At 38.3% G+C, this 18,339-nt stretch overlaps 1 protein-coding gene and 1 pseudogene across 12 annotated transcripts in view; one reads left to right on the forward strand and one right to left on the reverse strand.

Moving 5' to 3' along the window:
* The window catches only part of scro (scarecrow), a 1,102,402-nt gene that overhangs the window by 1,004,641 nt on the left and 79,422 nt on the right, over nt 1–18,339 (forward strand). The gene's annotated exons all lie outside the window — the stretch shown is intronic.
* Nucleotides 8,387–9,624, reverse strand: LOC137238785 (putative helicase mov-10-B.1; annotated as a pseudogene).

Genomic DNA, 18,339 nt, shown 5'->3' on the forward strand with positions numbered 1-18,339 from the left:
CGTGAAGGTAGGTGGTGGTGTGTGTGAATTTTTTTAACAACTTGAGGGTGAATTTTTTTGAACACCATATAAAAGTGGCAGTGGCGGTGCGTGGTGACAGAAATAAAATTTGAAACTAATAAAATTTAATAAAAACTAAAATTTTAATAAAATCGTAAAACTCAACGAAGCGTACGAACTCCAATTAGTTTAATAAAACTATAATGTAAAATTTTATCTACAGAAATAATCTAAATTCTAACCTAAAAAATTAATAAAACTATAACTTAAAGCACTAATTTCAACAGAGATAATATGAAGAGTAACAAATCTGTAATATAAAATATTTAAATACAGAAATAATCAAAAATTTTAAAAAACTATAATACAACATCTAATTAAAGCAGAAACAAATGTACCAGCTAACAAGTTGTAACCGGAATTTTAATCGCAACAGATGTAATGATTAATATAAATCAGAAATTTGGACGAAACCAGCGGGCCTGTACACAAAAGCATTTAGATATCGGCACTCACACCACGCCACGTATAACGAGATGCTAAACCCCCGCCACGCCATTTATATCGTCCACTTTACCGTTTTCCACCACCACCATCAGCGAACACGATTAACAGTAGCACTAACACCATAAGCAGCGACAAGTAGAAGCAGCAGCAGCGACAAATTGTAGCAGCATCAACACCAGCAACGACGCCGGCAGCAGATGAAGCAGCAAAGAAATAAGTATATATTTATGCATACAAAAATTTACTTTTTCATATGAGTTTTAATTTACACGTAACTCTAAAATTTTTTTGATTAAACGGGGTGCGTCCGCATAAAATATTACACATTACACATTTTGGATTTTTTTCTCTAAAAGGTGTATCCGTTTATATAGATTTTGATTTCTTTTCGAATTTGAATCGAATTTTGAATTTTTTTGCGTCAAATAATTTTCAACTTAAAATTAAAACAAAAAAAAAAATAAAAAATATTTTTTGGTGACATAGACTGCAAAAAAATTAAATTGGTGATACACATAACCCAAATTTGTACTTTCATTTGCAGTAACGCAAGTCTATACTTGGAAATAATAGAAATTTTTTAAAATGTGTATGTATATGCATATAATATGTACATACATTTTATGAAAATTTAGTACATTAAAAACTTACTTCATTCTTATTTCATTCGATACTTTTCAAATACTTTAAAATACTTTAAAAAAATTATTACAAAAAAAAAAAAAAATATTTTGCTGTGAAAGGGTGTGGCCGACACATTAAATAAAGACAATTTAATACATTTTTATAATTACTGAACATTTTGCAGTGAAACGGTGCGGCCGATTCGTTAAATAATGAATATATATTTTTGATGAAATCGGAGCGCCCGTGAAACCCTACAATTTCCTGCTTTTTTAGTACAACGGTGCGGCCGTCACGTAAAACTTAATGCTTTTTTTGTGCAGAGGTGCGGCCGTCACGTTAAACAATTGTAATAAATATTAAATTGCAATAAATATATTTTAATTGGCGCAAGACAATCGGAAAAATAGATCAGTCTTCTCTTGTAGGCCGTAGGTAGCACACCCAGCACAAAACAAAAAATTGTTTTAAAGCCAAAACTTAATTGATGGTTCACAAGGAATACAGTTCAAGTCACTTCCAAATAATTCTAACAAATCTATGCCGAAATTAAATACACAATTTATATAAAGCGGATTCAATCCATTTTGATTATAAAATCATTTCAAATTTCTTTTCCATCCAAATTCATAACTCAAACTTGCACCTTTTTCTTGATTCAATTTAGGTTACAAAATCATTTCAACTTTTTCTTCGTTAAAATTGTTAATACCCAAACATCCAAGCTTTCACACCGTCTTCTTCTGCTAATGTCAAATTTCGAAACAAAATTCAAAGAATTGAGAGAAAATGTCTTTAAAATTAAAAAACGTGTTCTAAATACAGAGAACGACCTGTACCGACAAGGCAAGAGAAGTTAGATGAATATAATTCTTTAATCGAGGCATATTACAACATTTTGGTAGAGTTAAATGCTAATTTTGAAAACCCACCTAGGCCAGTTGCTGTGAATAAAAGTTTATCACGTTGTATGGAAGAATTAATTAAATGCTTTACAAAACTTAATTGCACAGTTAAAGTACCAACTAATTACAGTGACCTAGCCCAAAATAACATTTTTATGTCAGATACTGATCGTGGAAAAAAAGAATCCTTCGACGAACACAAAATCGATCCTGAGGAAGAAGAAGAATTTTCTGACCCAGCAGAGCCAGAAACACTCGATAGTCGTATCGGTGAAAAGTTGTTCTTTACCTCATACTGAAAATATTTCATTACAAGAAAACTTTTGCGGTTTCGATAACCCACTCGGAACATCAAACAATCCTTTAGGCGTTTTAACAACTTTTTCCAATTCCAACCAATTTCGTAGTAATTTTCTAGAACCAACCATAATGGCTACCACAGAGCAAAAGAAACATTTTATTTGGACGTGTGCTCCCATTTTCAGGGAAAATTATAACGGTGACCCATTAGCGCAAGAGTCCTTCATAGACAAAATTGATCTAGTAGAAGGCTTTACAGATCCAAATCTTACACCAACTTTTATTTCATTTGTTAAATCGAAGCTCGAAGGGAAAGCGAGAGAGGCTGCACGCATGCGTGTGTGCAGGTTGTCAGCACCCATGCACGTATATGTGGGGGTGATTGTATGTGTGGCTTTCCCCTTCTTAACACCAGATGACCTTTTTCGCGGTTTAGCGGTTGTCATCAACGGTACAACCGGCCTCTTTCTCGATTGACCGCCAAGCAGTTCGCGTCGCCCAGGATCACCATCGTCCCTTTAAACACAAAGGTAACATTGTATCTATTTTACATCTTCTTACACTCTCACTAAATACAATCTTATAACGAGGAAATCCTCTTTGCGTTTTTCTTTTATTTATTTCGAGTGAGCCATTCCCCATTCCAGAGATCGACCCGTGTGCGCCAACCCACTGCTGGTTTCCGACGCACCCAGGCCGAACGTTGGTCCTTACTTACCGAAAAAGGAACTAAAAAACTAAAATTACAGTCCACAACATAGCACATTTGCCTACGATAATAATTTTGCCAAAGGATTGCCACAACAATTATTTGCCCCAGCAGCCAAAAACAGAACCACTAAAGAAGTTTGCGAGCATATTATACACGATATTAGCAGCCACCGGAGCCACAGCCATCACAGCAATAAATCCCGTCAGCACAAAATAATAAGAAGTAGGTGTTATATTTCTTGCCACTTTTTTTTTAATGTTGATTATTGAAAAATAAAGAAGTAACCCGTATTGTAAGTGAAAAAAGTGAAATCAAACAAAGTGTAAATAGTGAAGTTTATTTTAGTGATCACAAGTTTTTTTCCTTCTTTTACTTGTTTTCCAAATTTAAATCACTTTTGTTTTAATTTATTTCGTCCCTAGTGATTATCTGGCTTATCCCCCAACAGCGGTAAGGTTTTCCATACACAACACAAGGCAGAGGGTAACATAACCTCACTTTCAAGCAACCTCACTATATCAGTTTTGTTGTTGTTTTTTTTTTTTGTAGATCACAAGCACAAAATTAATAAGTTTTAATTAATTCGGTGCTCACTTCACTTTTAAACACTTTTTACACTTTTTTTGCGCTTATTTTCGAATATCGCACACACTTTTTCACTTTTTAAAAATACACCCATTATTTGTGGAGGTGGCGAGTAGTCCCCTTTTTGGTGTCGCTACTGAGACAAAAAGTCCAAAATAAGCGCTTTGTTGTTGTTACTGCTGAGACAAAAAAGTCTGTAAACTAAACCGTGTTCGTTGGCCCTGCTCTGACAAAAAGTCTAAAAAAAAGTATAGAAATAAATAATAAGGCTTCGAAATTCCAGAGTTTTTATTTTCGGTTGGGCAAGTATTTTAATTCAGAAGAGTTCTATTTATATAATCGGCAATTATTTCATTAATAAATTCAAACAAAACAAGGGAAACCTACATCCGTTCAGCAGAATCAATCGTAGAGTTTGATAAAGATTACAGCCTTATTCCGGAAAGCGACCATAGCAAACACATCCTTGCGATAAAGCAGGAAGAGTTGTGGTCCTTGTGGAAGAAGGTAAAGACTGCGTTTGATTAAGAAAAAAGCGAAAAGGAGCATACGCAATCTACATGCGGTGCTTAGCGTCTATCCCTGCTGAGGCAGAAAAAAAAAAGAAAGAGGACAAGAACGTCAACCCTGAGCAAGAACCTCATGGGCACAAATTTCGCCTCCCTGCTTACGACACGGAAGTTTTTAAAGGGGATTATTTGTCTTGGCCAACATTTCGTGACCTGTTCACGGCCATTTATATAAATAATTCTAGCTTGAAAGGGTTGGAAAAGTTATTCCATCTCAACAACAAAACGCAGGGCGAAGCAAAAGACATTGTTAAAAAATGTCCTCTCACATCTCGAGATGACCTGGAAAAACTTGTGTGAAAGATAAGAGAACAAACGTATCTTAGTAAACACACAGCTACAAATTTTATTCAATTTAACACAGGTAGAAATTGAGTGCGGCAGTTCAATCAAGAAACTACAAAATGATATAAATAATTGTATTTTTTCCCTCAAATGCCATAAAATTGACACTTCCAATGGGGATGCAATCCTGACTTATCTCTGCCCAACCAAGTTACAAGTTGGCTCTATGGGAGCAAAGTATAGACCATAAAATGGACATATCCAAGTGGGAGGATATGGATAAATTCCTGTCTAATCGGTTTCAGACACTTGAAACATTGTCTGGTTTTACAGGGCATGCCACTTCGAAAGTGCAAAAACCAAACGCGTTGCGATAATCGACAGAAACCACTACGAAAAGAATTGGTGCCTTTCAAACAAAAGTATCCAAGCAAACAATAAAATCAATTTGTAAAATGTGCAAATCCCCTGAACACAGACTACGAAACTGTTCACGCTTTTGCCAGTTAACCCCAGTAGAAAGGATTAAATTTATAAAATCCACAAGTCTGCCTGAATTGCTTATCCCCAGGATATACAGTGACGAGGTGCACTAGTTCCTACAACTGCTCCAAATGCCACTCTCGTTACCACACGCTCCTGTATGCGGATACATCTCAACAAACTGCGTTGCGCAATACTTTCGAAGATGCGGATAATATCCCAACAACTTCGGCACAGGCGCAACAATCTGCGAACCAGGATGTAAAACCTGTCATGCCAATTCCAGCACAGGCGTGCTATTAGGAACTGCTCGCGTACACATTCATCATAATGGTACCGACTTCTCCGCGCGGGCATTAATTGATTCAAGGTCCGAATGTTCCTTTATAACTGAAAGACTGAAACGCGGAATCAATTTGCCAGCGAGGAAAATGCATGCCCAAGTTTCAAGCATCACAAATGCGGTGTCAGCTCAGGTGAAAGAGGCATCCAAAATTGAATTACGGTCACCAGTGTATGCCTGCTCCAGCCTGACTAATCCTAGCCAAACTTACTGGGAATCTTCCATCCTGCCATATCAACGCCATGACTATTCAGCCATTCCCAGACTTGGTTTTGGCAGACAAGAGGTTCTACGTCAACGAAGACGTAGACCTCATACTTGGAGGAAACGTATATCCCCAAATTATACTGAGTGGTCTGAAAAATAATGTACTAAATACACTTTTGGCCCAAGAGACAGTGCTCGGTTAGATACTAACCGGTCTCAGCGAAGCACCGAGTCCAACGAAGAGCATCATGTCATCTACAACGAGGTTGCGTTGAATAATCAATTAAAGGCTTTCTGGGAGGTAGAAAATGTCCCCAAAAATAAATTGCTTAATGAAGAAGAAAGGTATTGTGAACAATTATTTAAAGACACAACAAAACGTGATGAAAATGGAAGAGTTAGGGAAAGAGTATGTTCGGGTGTTTTCAGAATACGAAACGCTCGGACATATGAGAAAAATAAAAAAAAATATTCCCACCTATGATTCGGACTATTATTTCCTGCCTCACCACGCCGTTGTAAAGGCGGAACGTACCACTACCAAGGTGCGCGTCGTCTTCAACGCGTCAATTCCGACGGCAAATGGAATTAGTCTAAACGACATACTCCACCCAGGCCCAGTACTCCAAGCAGACCTGCCCATTTTAATTCTACGTTGGCGACTGTATCGCTTCTTCTTTAATAGCGACATCGAAAAGATATATCGACAAATTTTGGTGAACGAAAATCACACCAAATTTCAACGGATTGTCTAGCGCACCTCCCTTAACGACCTTATTAGCCTTTACGAGCTAAAGACTGTTACCTTGGGAGTGAACTGTGCTCCATATCTTGCGATAAGAGCACTCCTACAAATGGCGGAAGATGTAGCAAAACTCCCAAAACTTTCAAATAATTTTAAAAATTTAAGCATTCAGCTTCATAGCTCATTAATTTTTAGTGCAAGGAAACGCATACATGCATAGATGCTATCCAACTGCATGCAATCGAAACATTGTTTTTGATTAATTTAAGAAATATTTTTGGGCGCGTATTAAAAGTCGACCTTCTGTTCTATTAATTCCGTATATTCAGAACATTCGCCTCCATTTGACTATTTGAAGAATCGGTTTATAGTTGGAATATTATGCATATTCGGACCACGTGAGGTAGTATCAAAGAACGTATTCCGAATATTCTAAATTAACGGTATACCCGGAACGCTTCCATGAATATTTAAGGGAAAAGATCTTTCCGAAATTTCAGAATAAAAAGGTGAATACTCCCTTTATAGCAGGACCGCACAAAAGCTTGACTCTTCTGTCAAAATCAAGGTAGGTATATAAAGTTCTAAGACAATAAACAATTTTCTTTTGTTTTTGTCAGTTCATTGCGGCGGCTGAGTTGCGTATCACCCCATGTCGGCCGCCTGTTCAAAATCATGCTATCTCAAGGTAAAAAAATTTCCCAATTCAGGATTTGTCACCAAACCGCCCTATATTAGAGTTAGGTTGAAGAACGCTTCATCTCGGAATGCTATTCAGTAACTCCCTCTTATGACAAAATGCATTGAACTTATGCTCATATAGGGAGTTTTGGCAACACAATTTGAGATAGTGCATTTTTGAATAAAATTCTAACGTACGGCATTCTTCAAACATTTTCTGAAAGAATGACCAAACCAACATGACTTTACCAATTCACGAAATATTTAGAAGAAAATGAATTATTTCCCCAAAAACTTTTGGCATTTACAAATTTATTATCACGACTAATATACCACCAAAGATACTTGTCTACTACAATTCCACTGAAGGGGATTGAGATATTCCCCGTTTTCATTACTTCGTAAAAGCAACCCGTCCAGATTTTTCTATTTGGGAGTGTCAAAGATCTGTCATCATTGAAGAATAAAACTTGCACCCACCCAATTTTGTCTGATTTGATCAAGACATTTCGGAACTTAATACTAATTTCACACAGACGGCTTATTGAATAATAAAGGCAATTTTCTACATTAAGATGCTTATTGAGCTCAATCTTCCCTACAAAATTCGAATCTATTATTATTTCATTAGTAGCTAATCGAATGCCTAATGAAGTCAAAAGCACAATGCAACTCTGTTGGCAGCGTTCCGCTTCCGTTTCTTAGTTTTCAAAGCAAATGTCATTGTCTGCATGGCGGAACGATACAAGGTGGCCGCATCGAACAGCTGATTATAACCTTTTTTATTTGATTTGATACATCAACTACCGGCGCAGTACGATTTTGACATTTGTCCATCGAATTTACAAGTACATGGAATTTTTTTTGTTTGTAGGTATGTCAACATGATCGCACCTTGTATCGTTCCGTCATGATTGTCTGTCTCATCCTTCATACTAATCGAGCAGCTACTTCTGTGTGAAAGCAAAAAATTTACGATTTCATTAGCAGGTGAAATGAGATCATTAAGTTTCTGTGTGAAAACAGTATAAGCTTAAGTGTAAATTTATTCTATCAAACTCACCCACTCACTGAGACAGGGTAAAGCTGCTTCCTCCAATTGTAGACCTTCGGTATGAGCGCGCAATTTAATAATTTGTGTCCATTTCAGTTGAGGAACACGGTAATTAATGTACGTATGATAAATAAACGATCAAGTCCAAGGGTAATGCTATATCGGTTGTCCCACTGTAAAACAAAGCAAAAGGGAACACATTCAAGTTTCACACACAAAAACAAATGAGACTATTATTTCTTTTTACCACCATAACGCTTTCGCCCATAATCAATCACTACATAACAAAGGATTGCCTTTTGGATTTTCATATGCCACTTTCTTTTTGTTGAATGATAGCAGCCTGGCTGTTTGGGATCGTGGGTTAAAGCTGTTGCTTAGGGAACCTAAACTTTAGATTTGGATCGCACAAACGATGCAATTATCATTGCTTTCTCTTTACCTCTATCCGCTTCTACAGAACCCGCTTCGATTTGAAATAATCTTGCTGCATTTAATTCTTCCTAAATAATATATGTTTACTACGATATAGTGTAACTATACCAATATCAGTTTCCTCCAACTTGCGTCCATCTCCTAAACCTTTTTCCAATAAATTGTTCACATAGTCAAACACCACTATAATTTCGGCCCAATTATAAATGCTGCCGTATTCAGGATCAACTTCTTCTTTTCCATGAACTGCATGAAATATAATGGGAAAGGTGAGATCCTGCAAAAAGTCCCACTTAGCTGTCCAAATCGTGTCTTCGGAATTTGCCATCGGCTGAAGTTTACTTTCGTAGTGCAAACTACTGAACAGATTAACAATCGCTGGATGCGATCGAAAATTACGGCATAATCGTATTTGTAGGCGTTGATCATAACTGTCATTTACCTCTGTTATGTTATAGCATTTGCGATCCAAAAGCCCTTGCATTTAAGAAGTACCCAAACCTAAGTTTGGCACGTTTTGAGTTTAATATCGCACCCAACTGCTGATAATCGCCAGCTATAACTAAGTTTGATTTGTCATTTAATACTCTCATCAAACCAAATAGGGCTCAGAAATTGAACAGGACACTGCTTCATCGAGAAAAACATGATAAAACTGTTGTAGATTTCCAGTAGTCAGCTTGCCGACAGCACCTAATGTACAAACCACCACACGATAATTTTCAATAATTCAACATCCGGAAAGAAATGCCAATCATACATATTCGAATATTCAACTAACAGTTTGTTAGTATTTTCGCGTCGTCGTTCTTGTGGCCAACAATAACGACGACGCGCCAATATTTCTTAGTGTGGTTGTTTGCCCAATGCGAGTGTTGTACAAATACGGAGGGCAATCTCGTCGCAAGCACAATTCGGACCAGCAGTAACAAGCACTTTGGCATCATGTATTTCAATAGTACTTGCAGTATGGATTCGACAATTATTGAAGTTTTGCATGTACCAGGTGGGCCGAATATAATTAGAGGCGCTGGTATATGATCGGCCTTCCTGCTTGATACGATGTTTTGGACAGCTTGTTTTTGTTCTGGATTGGCAGCTATTTGCTTATTGTAGAATGCCAACCTAACCTCGGTAGTCTTAGTATGTTCATTGGATGAGGAAATAGAAAACGTTTCATCATTGGCATATTATTTTGATTAATAACCTAAACTAATAAAATTTATTCAAAACGCGCATGCTGCTGTCTACCGCCACCACTGCCGGCATTGCCATAACCATTACTGCGGCTACTGCCACCATAACCTCCTCCACCGCTATTGCCCCCATAACCATTGTTACGACCACCACCATAACCGCCACCACCATAACATGAACGGCCACCACCAAAACCGCGATTGTTACGCGCCAAACCCTCTAGCGCAGGATTGATTTCCTGATTAGACTCTCGTAATACTTCAACCAGCGCTCGCGACTGCTTCGCATTATGTTTTGTGAAGAATACATATGAAGTTCCCTTCGTATTAGAACGACCAGTTCGTCCAATTCTGCTAACGTAATCCTCAGAAGATTGTGGGTAATCGAAATAGATTATATATTTAATACCATCCACATCTTTAAACTGTCGAACTGTGGATATACCACACCACGCCCTGCTCTTGTAACGTTCAGCGAAACGAGAAAAAGAGCTTGTGGGACAAATATTCATCTTTAAATTTAAGTAGCAACTTTCTTCATTAACAGGACTGTTTTATATTTCTCCCTTCTCAATCAACATTGTATAGGCATTAGATGGACGAACGATGCAGCTCAATTCCGCATATGTTTTAAATAAAATGCGTCTCGATCGGAGTTGAGCGCACATCCAACTATTTAGAATTGTAGAGAAGTTTGTGCGCCACCGAACAACGTCGTGCATCCATCAACAGCAAGCAATCTTTGGGGCTCAGGCAGATAAAACCACAATCGCAGGCAGGCATGATGGCAATCTCAATCTTCTTTATTTGAAGCATATGCATACACATCCTCCTCCAAATTTAGCCATACGTTTTCAAATATATCCGTTTTACAAATGTGTCCTTTTTTGGCGGATTTCCGATGCATTTGTGCAATTTTCCTAACAGACGTCTTGCCTTCTTCAACGCGAACTTTCCAACTTTCAAGAAACGTGATACGAGGTGTTTAAGTAAAATATCTATAGGTAAAAAAAGAAGAGACATTACTAAAAGCATCAATGGGCAACGCAAAAGTGTGACAACTAACGGCGCGGCCGACGCCGCAGTTGGAGCACCACTTTGCGATGCCGGTAACCCAAAAACCAGAAAAACCCCAATCAACCCGGTGTCCTAGCCCATCTCCACCTGAAAAAATAAAAGAAGATTAATTAATAATGGGAAAATATAAGAAAATTAATTTATAATAAGAAATAAAAGAAAATATGAAAGTTACTTAGCATTTTTTTTTTCTCTCGTCCACAATTAACGCACGCTACCCACGCGCCGTAAATTTTAAAAGAATGAAATAACGGAGAAGTGAATCAGTAAATCTGTCGATTTGTTTCTCATTTGTTTCAATACTATTGAAATTTACATTCTATATATTTGTATGTTTGAATGTTCACTTTTTGTTCGTTGCTGCTGGGTACCAGTGCGCGGACTTTAAAAGGAAAATGTTGGTAGACGAAAAATGGTAGTTGAAGTTGGTAGATGTTTTTTTTTTCATCATGTATCGTAAAACAAAGAAAGCACATTTCGCGGAAACAACGCTTATAAAAAACATGTAAAAAAATAAATGTGCATGTGTACATAGCTTATGCCTATACAATACTGTAACGAATTTAGTGCAACTTCTCTTATTTGCAGCCTTCTGCTAACGTTTGAATCACTAAACTGTTGAATAAATAACTCCAATATTCAATAATGCAAGTTGGTTTTTATTATACTACTTTAAGGTACTTCACAATAACACTTCTATTACTCGACAGGTACCGTGCTTAAATCGAATTGAATACTGATTCTCAGCTTTACCTCCTTTTATACTCTGTGATTTCTCGTTCGCATACTTCTAGGCGCTTCTATTTCTAGAATTTAATAGTCGTTTACCAGCTATAAAATTTTCAGCTCTAACTAACTACAGATGCACGTTATAGCTTTTCATATGCGCGTGTATATGTGAGTGATACTTCCACAGAAAATTGCCTACTTTTGGGAGCATATCAGATAAGATATATGCATGTGTTTGTGCATCTCTCTCCGCTGCGTGTACGTACATATGTAGACATAATGATTGATTCGTTTATGTAGATACAAGTGACTGCCTATTTTATTGCTGTTGTGGCTTCATTAATCAGCATGAGACTAGTGATGTGAGTATCACTTAGTGTCACTAATATTCGTCACAATGCTCGATTTTTCCTGTATTGTGAGCATGAAATACTGACGGAAATTTAACGAAGCCAAAATACTGCCACAAAATCACCGATTTCGGCATGTTACGGTTAGCTTAAAACTTTATTTTCATTAAAAAAAATGAGAAAAATAGCGCAGAAAAATATTTGCATGCTCATTTACTACATTTATTTCATAAACAAATTTATTTCTTTTTTGAATTTCTGCACAACCTTGTACATAATGGGTTCGTTTGGGTTAGTGTAACCTCTTAATTTGATTTGGGTGTTCCCGGAAAATCAATATGTTTACCAAATGATCACAGTATTTAGTTTCAATGCGAATAGATTGAAATGTTGTTAGATTTTTGGGATTTGGTGATAGAAGTAGTAGAAAATGAAAATGGGTAAAAAAAGTTGGTAAATCTACCAATGCCATTTGGGAAAGGCCACCAAATAAACAGGACTCCGAGCATATTTAGAAAAAAAAATATATATATATTTAAATAAATAGATGAAGAGCCATACAAAACAAAGGTAGATTTCATAAAATTGTTTCCTTTTGTCACAGATGAACATCCTTTTATTGTTTCTTATGTCGCATAAAATTGTGTTGTCCAAACATTTCTTTGCGGCGGGCAGGAAAGTTGCTGGGTGTTAGCACCAACAACACAAACATCAACGAGGCAAAAATCAATCACATAACACACTATCTACCCAGTTCGGTACCAAAATGTGAGTACCGAATAACGTAGATGCGCATTCTTCTGAAGCACTAGTAGGCCTGGCTAGCTAAAACTCTACCGGGTGACAAGAAAAATAGACAAAAAAGGCACTAAAGACCCAGGCACATAACGTGCGGGGAAAGAGGCCATGCAGATCATGTGCGCCTGATATGAATATTTTTTTATGCTGCTACAGATTTTTCACCCTACTCACGCGCTAAATTTCTCAAGTCTCGATAATAAAATTAGGGCCTACTCGCCACCGAACGCGTGACACTGTCATAACAAATAAACTGAGTTTCGGTTTTTTTTCTTCCAAATTTTCTGAAAAGAATGACGCGTTACTCTTCGCTACGCAAGAGGACCGAGCGCCAAGCCGCTCATTACCCGGAGCCGTGCCATCTATGCAGCGCCCAGCATCCGGTCGTGCCCTATCTATCGCGCAAAGTCCCCGCTCCAACGGCTGCGCGAAATTATCAGAGCTAACTTCTGCCAAAATTGTCTTTCGATGGTGCATCACGCTAGAGACTGCACGAGTGAGGTCAGGTGCCGTAGATGTGGTAGCAACCATCATACCACACTGCACCTTTCAATGGAAGACATTTCAACGGAGCCAGAGCAGCCCAAGAGGCGACTAAAATACCAGATTCAAGGGGCTGTGTAGCGCAACCCTTCAGGTTGCCAGCGCAATATCTAGCTTCTCCAAACCCAATTGTCCACCTCGCCAATCCGCGGCGAATCCTGTATCACTCACAGACCAGGCTCTGGCGACCCCAAGCTCCTCGTGGAACTTGGGGGTGGGGAGGGGGGGGGATGGCCTGAAGGTTTAATATGGCCACATAATCCGTTCCCGAGATGGTCGGGCTAGCACCTTAATGGCGCTGTGGTACCGGACCGTACCGGATCTGTATCCGTCAAAGGACCATTACATCGATAACACTCCCCAAAGCCTTCGGGGAGCAACCTTATCGCTACAACAACAACAGCCCAAGAGCAGAAACCAGCTGGTCTTAGAAGAGGAGGAGGAGGGCTATGAAAGGATGCCCACGACGCAACAGGTGGACGACGGGACTATGGATGAGGCGCTGTCTCTCCATTCGTCCCGGTCGGCCTTTACAGAGGATCCAGAGATACCATCCGGGAGTGGAGCGGGCTCCCATACAGTTCGAGCAAACACTGGGGGATCGGACACACGGCCGTTCCGACCCCTATTAGCGCACGAAAGACGAGAGGAAAGTGGAGCGGAATCACGATCTTTCCGCGCACCCACGCAACGACGCACGAGCGTAGACTGGCCCCTCGTCCGCGCCAGCTACCGCAACACAGTTCCTTTAGGAATGGAATCATTCCGGCCCACACTACAGCCGGCCCAACCTTCGCCCAATGGCTACTCTGGCGCCAACTGCAGTCGTGAAGGTGGAAGCTGGGGGGGCCTTTGCACCTCATTTGTGCACTCCTTGATGCATGTTCCCCCCTCACAACGATCGACCGGAGGCTGGCGCAAGAGTTAGCACTGCCGACGACCCACGCCGCCGTCGAATCCTGCTGTTTCATTAGATTTAGAGGCAAACATGGACAGAGCAAGACGGTGACGACTCACGCAGTCTGCGTCCATGAGTTCAGGCGCGTCAGCCCTAGCTGCAGGCAAACATGGCTCGTCAACCTCTAACAACGACGGGACCAATGGCGAATGACCGAGGCATCAGCAGCCAAGCTTGCACACCATGAAAAGAATCTTGCGTGCCGCCAAGCCGGCGGTCTGGCCATCTTTAGGTTAAATTAGTTATAAGTTTTTTATTTTTTCCTCTTTTTTACGTTCGGTGCTCCTTGGAGGACTGTAGGTTGCGTACCGCAAGGGGGCGGCATGTTTAGGCCCAATGCCTAACTTTTACTTGATTGACGGCGCCCCTCCCCAATGTTTTAATAACATTTCCAGCCACCCACACTCTCACGCCCGCATTTGTGTGCATGCATACACATGCATGTGCAGGTTGTCAGCACCCATGCACGTATATGTGGAGGTGATTGTGTGTGTGGCTTTCCCCTTATTAACCCCAGAGGACCTTTTGCACGGATTAGCGGTTATCATCAACGGGACAACCGGCCCCTTTCTCGATTGACCCCAAGCAGTTCACGTCGACCAGGATAACCATCGTCATTTTAAACACAAAGGTAACATTGTATCCATTTTACATCTTTTTACACTCTCATTAAATACAATCTTATAACGAGGAAATCCTCTTTGCGTTTTTCTTTTATTTATTTCGAGTGAGCCATTCCCCATTCCCGAGATCGACCCGTGTGCGCCAATCCACTGCTGGCTTCCGACGCACCCAGGCCGAACAGAGGCAATTCCGACAAATATAGCATCTATCCAAGAAATTAAAGATGCGCTTAGAATTCGAATAAAGCCAGACAATTCAAAAGTCGTTGCAGGAAAAATAGCTTCACTAAAAGTTACCAACAATAATTTAACCTAGTTTGCTGAACGCGTAGAGGAATTACCTGATGCTTTAGAGAGGTCTCTAATTATTTATTGAGGACATGTCAAAAGCCAAAGCGCACGAGATGGCAGTAGAACAGTCAGTAAATGTTTGTAGGCTAAATACGCGCTCAGACTTAGTCAAAGCAATTCTGGCATCAACCTCTTTTAGTGACGCAAAAGACGTCGTAGCAAAAATGATAGTCGAATAAAACAATCAGGCTACAGAAAGACAGGTATTAGTTTTTCGATCAAGGTTTAAAAATCAAAATAATTTTCACAATAACAATAGAGGCAATAACTACTACAACAACACTAATAGATACAACAACAATAGTAATTTCAATAGGTTCAATAACAATAATAACTTCAATAGGTACAACAATAATAATAACGGTAGATACAACAATAATAATTCAAATAGGCAAAACAACGACAATCGAGGCAATGGTAATTCGCGTAGCGCTAGCAACAGTCAAAATAGGTTAGAAAACAGAACCAATACTAACGCCGGAAGTTCAAATCCGCGAAATAATGCAAACGTTCGCTATTTAGACTTGGACGCCCCTTAGCAGCGAACACTGAGGGACGAGGATATAAGCGAATAAATATTATTTTATCGAATTCTATATAACCGGATCCAAGTAATTATGTATATTTTTACTAGATACACAGGCTGACATTTCTTTGATTAAAATTTCAAGCTTAAATAAGCAAATTCCCATCAACTCTGACGACATAATTAATATCACTGGCGTTACATCAAACTCCGTTCCCACTTTGGGTAAAACAAACATAGACCTACATTTTTCTAAAAATCCAGTCGAACATAGCTTACATGTGGTAAACGACAACTTCAATATCCCATCAGACGGTATACTGGGTAAAGACTTTCTTCACTATAACAAATGTGTAATAAATAAATAATATAATAATAAATAAAATAATAATAGCATCTCATTCTGGGCAAATAAAGAAAGTCATTATGCCAATCCTACATGGAACGGAATGAGATATATGTATTATACCACCAAGATGCGAAGTTTTTTGAATTTTCGTCTTAGCTCACTCAACAACCCCACTCTTCGTTCAATCTCAAGAAATACGAAAAGGCGTTTTTAGCGCAAGATGCGTTACAAACTCCAATAACCCAGTCATAAAATTAATCAATAACACAAGTGGTGTAGAATTCGTACATAAAAGTTTTATTAAAAAAGAAAACCTATGAAATTATCACGTCTATGTAATCGCCAAAACTAAGTCAGATGAGAAACGAATTAATGAAATAACTTCAATTTTAAAAAACCAAATTCCCAAAAATGCACCATCTGAACTTTTAGATCTCTGCATACAATATGCTGACATATTCGCGCCTTACGAAATTACGGGTAACTGACAACGAACCAGTGTATATAAAGAACTATCGTCTACCCTATTCTCAGCGGGAAGAAATTAACAAAAAATTCACAAAATTACTAACTACTTACAACAGTTCTCTTATCCTAGTTCCTAAAAAGAAAATTAATGGGAAAAAAGCGTGCGGAATGTGTGTTGATTTTCGTGCAGTTAGCAAGAAGCTAATAGCAGATAAATTCCCATTAGCACGAATCGATGATATTTTAGACAATCTTGGCAGAGTAAAATTTTTCTCAACCTTAGACCTCTTTTCTGGATTTCACCAAATACCATTACATGTAGATTCACGCGATATAAACTCATTTTCTACTGATCGCGGAGCGTATCGATGGAAAGTATTACCATTTGGTTTGAACACTGCACCAAATTCGTTTTCTAGGATGATGACCATCGCATTTTCAGAAATACCACATAACGTAGCTTTTCTTTATGTAGATGTCATCATAGTCATCGGCTGTAGCGAATCTCATCACGTTAAAAATTTGTTAAGTATTCCATACTTGTAGATCATTCAACCTTAAACTCAATCCGAATAAATGTAATTTTCTAAGATCGGATGTAACATTCCGAGGACACAAATTATCAGCTGAAGGTCTGTCACCAGACGATTCGAAAATAGACGCCATTCGTAACTATACTAAACCAACAGACAAAGACGCTGTAATACGGTTTGTTGGTTTTGCTAACTACTACAGACGCTTTATTCCACACTTTGCATCGCTGGCAACGCCTCTGAATAGACTTAATAGAAAAAGAGTAGAATTTAACTGGGGCAATACATGTGATAAGGCTTTTGATGCACTAAGAGCATCCCTAATGTCACCAAAGATATTAAATCACCCAGATATTTCCAAACAATTTACCATTACAGTAGACGATTCTAGAACGGGGTGTGGAGCAATACTCAGCCAAGAACACCAAGGCAGCGATTTACCCATATGTTATGCGTCAAAATCGTTTAATGATGCAGAACAAAAGAAAGTTATCATTGAGTTGGAATTATTAGCCATTTATTTTGCTATTAAACAATTCAGACCGTACGTATATGGAAATCACTTTATTGTAAAATCAGACCACAGGCCTTTAGTCTATTTATTTACTATGAAAGACCCATCTTCAAAACATTCTAGAATTAGACTTGAGTTGGCAGAATACAATTATACAATAGAGGACATTAAGGGAAAATCAAACGTAGGAGCTGATGCACTTTCTCGTGTCACCATTGGCGAAATAAAAGAATCGACCAAAAATATAATTGCAGTTCAGACTAGGGCTATGAGTAAGAAAAAAGACAACTGTCGAAAATATAGACTTATGTGAAAATATACAAACATTAAACGTTTATGATAAATTCACTCATAACTTTTCAAAAAAAATTCCTTGTATTAGAACCGAAATATTTCATGATAAAAACAGTAAAGAATTTTTAAGAATTTGCGCGCATATTAAGCATAAAAGAACAATTTTACTCTATTTTGAATTTTCTAACGAAATAAAGAATTTCGATCCTTTACCTTCGAGGCTAGAAAAAGAAGCGGAAAACTTAATTTTAAGGAAATATAATTGCCAAAAACGATTTAATTTTCAAATACATTACAATTGCAAATTTTAAAGACAGAGGAAATAAACTTTTACAATTTTTAAAAATTACTTTAATGGATCCAATTGAAACAATCCCTGATCAGGAACAAGCATCAAAATTATTAGAAATTTATCACAATGATCACATCACTGGAGGTCACTGTGGAACGAAAAAACTATAAGCCAAATTTCGAAACAAATTTTACTGGAAAAACATGACAAAAGACATAGCTAGTTATGTTAGGAAATGCGAAAAATGTCTTTTGAACAAAGTCAAAATAGGAAATAAAGAAAAACTGGTTCTAACTCCTACTC

The sequence above is a fragment of the Eurosta solidaginis genome, chromosome 1, assembly GCF_040869045.1.
Source record: "Eurosta solidaginis isolate ZX-2024a chromosome 1, ASM4086904v1, whole genome shotgun sequence".
Classification (NCBI taxonomy): Eukaryota; Metazoa; Arthropoda; class Insecta; order Diptera; family Tephritidae; genus Eurosta; species Eurosta solidaginis.